Source organism: Triticum aestivum, chromosome 6A, assembly GCF_018294505.1.
Source record: "Triticum aestivum cultivar Chinese Spring chromosome 6A, IWGSC CS RefSeq v2.1, whole genome shotgun sequence".
Classification (NCBI taxonomy): Eukaryota; Viridiplantae; Streptophyta; class Magnoliopsida; order Poales; family Poaceae; genus Triticum; species Triticum aestivum.
Genome location: NC_057809.1, coordinates 293,685,593 through 293,692,035, shown reverse-complemented (window position 1 = coordinate 293,692,035; position 6,443 = coordinate 293,685,593). Strand labels below are relative to the sequence as shown.

The window sequence follows — 6,443 nt, the reverse complement described above, 5'->3', positions numbered from 1 at the left end:
ACTATTTTGTAAAGTAGCATTAATGTCTTACTATGTGTTCTGGTAATTTTATTTTGATTTGTTTTAGATTTGTTTAGCTATATTATTACTTCTGTAGCAGAGGTTTAAAAAAAAGAGAAACCGCACACGCGTGCACAGTGCCGTCGTGCAGCACAGCTGCAGCCCAGCTCCTTTTCCTCGCCCGCGCGCGCAGCCCAACAGGCAGGCCAGCCCATTTCCCGCACAGCCACAGCCCACCCTGCAGTTCACGTTTTGTTTTTCTTTTCTTCTCTCTCTCCCGCTGACAGGGATGGCCCGCTTGTCATCTCTCTCCTCTGCCCGTGTTCTTCCTGGAGACTCCTCCCGATCCAAATCCCCATCGTTTCCGATCGATCTACTGTCCCTCGTCCAGTCTTCACTCCGTATAAATAGTCCACTTACTCTCCTCTGCCGATTTTTGGCAAAATACCTCTCTCCCGTGCCTGTTTCACCTTGCCCGGATCTCGCCGGAGTCCGCCACCGCAGGAGCACCTCCGCCACTCGATTTCATCGCCACAGAAGGTTCCTAGCTTCTGCTTCTGCCCCTATTCTCTTACCCATGGTCTCTTCTCTCTCCCTCACCTATTAGTTCTCGCAGGGAAGCACCCACCCGAGTGCTTCGACCTCCGCCCCGACGAACACCGCCGTCGCCGCTCCAGCCGAACCTCACATACTTTAGCAGAAGGCCCGGTCGTCCCAGAGGACGTTTTGGAGTTCGACGTGTCCCTCCTCGCCTCGTCCTGTTCTCCCCGAGCTCGGGAGGCCTCTCCAGCGACGCCAGTTTCAAATCCGAGCCGTGCCGCCGCCGTCTCGTTCAATTCCGGCTGGCATACTCTGTTCCTCTCCGGTGAGTCATCCCATCCGTCCGATCTCCCTCCGACGGTCTAGATTAGATCAGTGCTGTTTTTTTCTCTATAAACCGGTATGCACTATTTAGTGGACGTTCGTCGGTTAGCCACAGCAGCAAACAACCTCCAGCCAATCATCATGCGACACGTGGCACGTCCACGGCAGCCACGGCAGTTCTTCCCGAAACGCTTTTATGGCATAATTGTTCTTTGCAGATTCCATATCAAATTTTCATTTAGGTTTATCTTGACATCCGGAACTCCAAATTCATCGATTCTTTTTCCTGTGTACTCGTAGAGACCAGAAGAATACCGCAGAATCAAAATTTCACATTGTTGAACTATTCAAATATGAAGTTGTTTAAATTTGAATTCAAACTTCCGGAGGCCATATCTTTTAAACCATTGATCCAATTCAGTTGATTCTTTTTGCATTGTGATTCTGCCAGCATGTAGATGATATATACCTACTGATAAGTTCTGTTATTTAAGTTTTTATTTGAATTTGTTGCTGTTTACTTTATTGTGGTGTTATGGGAGTACGGTTTATTTACCGGTGCCTTCGTTAATCGTATAGATTGTCCGGAGTGTGAAGCGGATCAGAATTGAGCGTTAGAGTACTTCAACAGCGTTCAAGGCAAGTTGCACTTTTTGATTATGCTCATCTTATATTCTGCTATGCATGTGTGGTTTTATGCTATGATATATGTGTTGGCCTGATATGTGTACCCCGTGTTGTCATGTTTGGTCTTGATTGTGCTCTGTGATGGTGTGATCAACTTGCCATGGTAGACGTGGGCATGTCTCGAGTGATCCATGAAAGTGATGAGTGTTTATAGCCGTAGGCTCGGGATTATTAACCAGGTGAATGCGTCACTGGCAGAGCGCTCTATTGCCCCTAGAGAATGCGCCATTGACAGAGCGCACTTGAGGCGAGGTTTAGTTTTTGGAACTTAAATCAGGTGAATGCGTCCTTGGCAGAGTGCTCTATTGTTCCTAGAGAATGCGCCACTGACAGAGCGCACTTGAGACATACTTCTGAAGTTCTTGTCATGTTTATTTAGAATCTTTGGGTTATCTTGGGCGAGTAAACTAGAGACGGTTGTGAGTTCAGGTAGTGGAGGTAGGTGAGGACATTCTTCTCCAAACTAACTTGTGTGTTTTGTTTGTCATACATTGCTTTGTGGATGTAGGTTTGATATATCATTTTGTGTGATTTGCCAATACATTCAATGTATTGACCCTTTGTGGTTGCAACTTATCATGTTGCGGGATTTTCAGATGATCAGTCAGATACAGTAGGGTCGCGAGCCATCACTCGACATGTTCTCTAGTGGGCATTGATGGACTCGTCGTTTATTATGCTACCTTTCCGCTGTTATTATTGAATAAGTTAGCTATGTGCTACTCAGTTTGTAATATTTTATAAATTCTGGATCATACGTTATAGTAAATGATGCACTTATTATTTGATATTCATATGTACTGTGTGTGCTAGCAAGTCGATCCAGGGACTAGCACAGTGAGCACAGAGACATCGAATCTTATCAAATTCGGGTCGTTACATCTCCTAATTTCATACGAATTTGATGGTATCAACTACGCAAATCAACTTTGGAGAAAATTGTAGAGCCACTCAATTCATCAAGCATATCATCTAGCCTAGGAATAGGATGACGATAACGAATAGTAATATTATTAATGCCTCTACAATCAACACACATATGCGACGTACCATCCTTTTTAGGCACTAGTATAATAGGAACAACACAAGGACTAAGAGATTCACGTATGTAACCTTTGTCCAGTCGCTCCTATACTTTACGCATAATCTCCTCCGTCTCCTCTGGATTGGTACAGTATGGTGCATGGTTGGGTAGCGATGCACCGGGAACTAAGTCAATTTGATGCTCAATCCCTCGAATAGGCGGTAATCCCGGTGGCACGTCTTGTGGGAAGACATCATCGAACTCCTACAAAATGATAGTGACAGTAGGGGGCAAAGAGGAAAGCACGTCCTCGAATGAAAATAATGCCTCTTTGCACATAAAAGCATAGCAAACAGATTTGCTGAAATCTAGCTCATCAATATCAGATTTTGTGGCAAGTAAACATGCACTTTTCAATTTAATTTCAGAAGCAACACTAGATGGTTTATTATTACTTTTCAATTGTTGCTCAAATTCTTTTGCCACAATCTGATTTTCACTCTTATTTTTCTCCTGTTTTGCTTTATTAGCTCTATTAATATCATCTTTCAAAATGAATTCAGGAGTCATAGGAAGCAAAGTAATATGGCTATCCTAATGAACAAGAGTATACTGATTATTTCTACCATGGTGTACAGATTTTTTTTATCAAATTGCCATGGTCTATCGAGTAATAAGGAACATGCTTGCATGGGTACCACATCACAATCAACATAATCAACATATGTAGAGATACTAAAATGCACACGAATAGTACGTATTACCTTAACCTTGCCACCGTTGTTGAACCATTGGATGTAGTAAGGATGTGGATGTGGTCTTGTGGTGAGAGATAGCTTCTCCACCACCTCCATGCTTGCCAAGTTGTTGCAGCTCCCTCCATCTATGATGATGCGAACAGAACATTCCTTCACAATTCCCTTTGTATGGAACAAATTATGCCTCTGATTTTGCTCAGCTTGTGTGACCTGCACACTCAAAACACGTTGAGAAACTAAACATTCATACATGTCAGCATCTTCAGGAGCCATGTATTGCGTCTCATGATCAAAATCATCTCCACCGTGTTCTTCACGTGTAATATGAGCCAAAGTCTCGTCATCATAGTCACTAGCGGACTGATACCCACCATCCTTAGTAGCAATCATCACACCCTAAGATTTGCATTCTCTCGCCAAATGTCCTCTTCCCTTACAACGACGACAAATAATATCACATGTGTGCCCTGTTGATGCCATAGAAGAAGAAGAACTCTGTACAGGCCCGATAGGTGTGCTCTTGGCAGATAATGGTGGTTGTGCCTGCTTCCTTGTATCACGGCTGGAGGTAACAGCTAATGGAGGTGTCAGTGCAGTAGAATGTGTGGAAGTAGAGGATGCACACGGTGTCCATGATGAAGGTCGACCTGTAGAAAAGTTAGTCCGTGCCAATGCCTGTCGATCCTGCACTTCACGTTCAGCTTTACAAGCAAGATGGAATAAACGAGTGATATTATTATACTCCTTATACTCTAGAATGATCTGAATCTCTCTGTTTAATCCACCCATAAAACGTGCAAGCATAGCTTCATTCTCCTCAGCAATACCACATCTAATCATGCCAGTTTATAATTCCTAATAATATTCTTCTATAGAATTTTTTCCTTGTCTTAAGCGCTGCAATTTTTGAAGTAATTCACCTTGATAATATGGTGGAACCCAACGAGTACACATAGCAGTTTTCAAAGCAGCCCGAGTAACTGGAATATGATATAATCTACAATGTTCAGACCACCAAACACATGCAAAACTAGTGAAAGCACAAATAGCAGCAAGAACACGTCTCTCCTCGGGATATTGTAAACATGTAAAACATTGTTTAGTTTCTAACTCCCAAGTAAGATATATATCAGGAACATATCTACCCTCAAATGGTGGAATATTCAATTTTAGTTTAGGAAGAAGGTCATGATCTTGTACCTCAGGTGGTGGTGCAGCCCTACCGTTGCGATGATATACCTGAGGACGACCAAGTGGTGGTGGTGCTGGTGGTTGCACATAGTTCTGATTTTGATCAACCTCATCCTCGTAATGGTCCTCCACCTCTGCAGTAGCAGCTGGAGCTACAAAAGCATCAACAGCAGCACCAGAATTTTGCCCAGGGTCAATGGGAACGCGTTGTGCTCGTCCCACTTGATTTGGTAGGTGATGTTGTTGTTGTTGTTGTTGTTGTTGTTGTTGTTGTTGTTGTTGTTGTTGTTGTTGTTGTTGTTGTTGTTGTTGTTGTTGTTGTTGTTGTTGTTGTTGTTGTTGTTGTTGTTGTTGTTGTTGTAGAGGTGCGACAGGTGCAGCCAGCGGTGGTGGTGGAAAATGCGAAAGCAATTCCGTAAACTTGTTATCGAGCTTTGTTTCGAACGTCTTCTCCATGCCATCTATCTTCTCCATGGCCTCGTCAAATCTATTTAGCACATCTTGCACCTGTCCACTCATCATTTGCTAAAACTTATCATGAAGCTCCTTGTTCGTCAAGTTGTCCCAATCAATCTCGTCGGCTTGTGATCCTGCCATGGTTAGCAGCAATAGAACACACAAGAATATGATCCTACAGACTACTAACAAGTGGTGGTGGTGGGTATCACAAATCCATCAAGCAAATCTCAAATTCTTACCAGTTCTTACCCAGCAGCAGGCAGTGATCGGCAACCGATGTAGTCAAAACTCTCAAAGCTTGGATAGAGCGATTACCAGGGAGAGTCAAACGCACGATGTAGATTTATGTGGAGCTAGGAAGGCTTATAATATGGTAGCAAAAATATTAGCAATAATCAATTCAGAGGTGCAAAGTTGAAAAAATGCTCAAAGACGGTACTGTGCTGGTCCTAGGCTAGACCGTGCTAGAGACGCGAGCCTAGAACACTAACAAAATCACGCGCTGCACGTAAACAAGGGAAAAGCACACTCTGGAATTTTTTTGGCGCTCCTCTTTTTTTGTGCTCCTCTGTTTTTCACTTTTTTTCTTTCATTTCTCTCGTTTTTTTCTCTGTCTTTTTCTCTCTCTTCGTCTTTCCAAAACAAACTAGATAAGATGTAGATTGGATCAAGTGAAGATGTGAACGATCCCAACTATGATTATGACAATGAACGATGGGTAGCACGTGGTGGAAATTGATGGATGGGTGGTGGACAGCGGAAGGGATAACGATGTAGCGGCGGTGTGACTAATGTGAACAGAACTTGAAACTCTAAACAAACTAGACACTAAGACCAGCAACTCGACACGACGATGAAACCGATAATCCAACTATGCAAGCAATAAAAAGAAAATTGCAAAGGCTCAGACTGGCTTGGACAAAGGATGAATAGATCTAACTTTTTTGTGGCTTTTTCTTGGATAATAGGTAAGAAAATAAATCTAATCTAGGAAAAACTAGAAATTCTCGCCGAGCAACCTGAAAACTAATACCACTTAATTGAGGCAAAGGTGTCCCGTCTTTTGATGAGATTGTGGCTATCGTTTTGGAGGAAGTCGACTTTGACGATCTGACTATGAACATGCAAAGACGTCGCACTTTAGCAATCGCCAGACCTACTCCGGAAGGTTATTGACCACGTCAGAGCACGATCAACCTGACCACGAAGGTTTGTTTCCTGCAAGCAAACGAAGAACAAGCAAGAAACTAAGATTGCAATCTGGATATTGCGAATATAAGAGGAAAGCTTTATTGATCAAGGTGGGGTTCTATGTAACACCCACGATGCGGCTATATCTCCCACGTGTCGGAGCATGACTTAGAGGCATAACCGCATAGAAGGCATGTCGCAAGAGGGGTAATCTTTACATATCCCATGTACTGAATAAGAAAGAGATAAAGAGTTGGCTTACAATCGCC

General features: G+C 43.1%; 1 long non-coding RNA gene across 1 annotated transcript; it reads left to right on the top strand.

Annotated features, from left to right (window-relative positions):
* The first annotated feature begins 307 nt into the window (after positions 1-307).
* Positions 308-1,983, top strand: LOC123130609 (uncharacterized). The gene is made up of 3 exons (XR_006463918.1): positions 308-540; positions 617-865; positions 1,444-1,983. It is a non-coding gene; the product is annotated as an uncharacterized lncRNA (long non-coding RNA).
* The last annotated feature ends 4,460 nt before the right edge of the window (positions 1,984-6,443 follow it).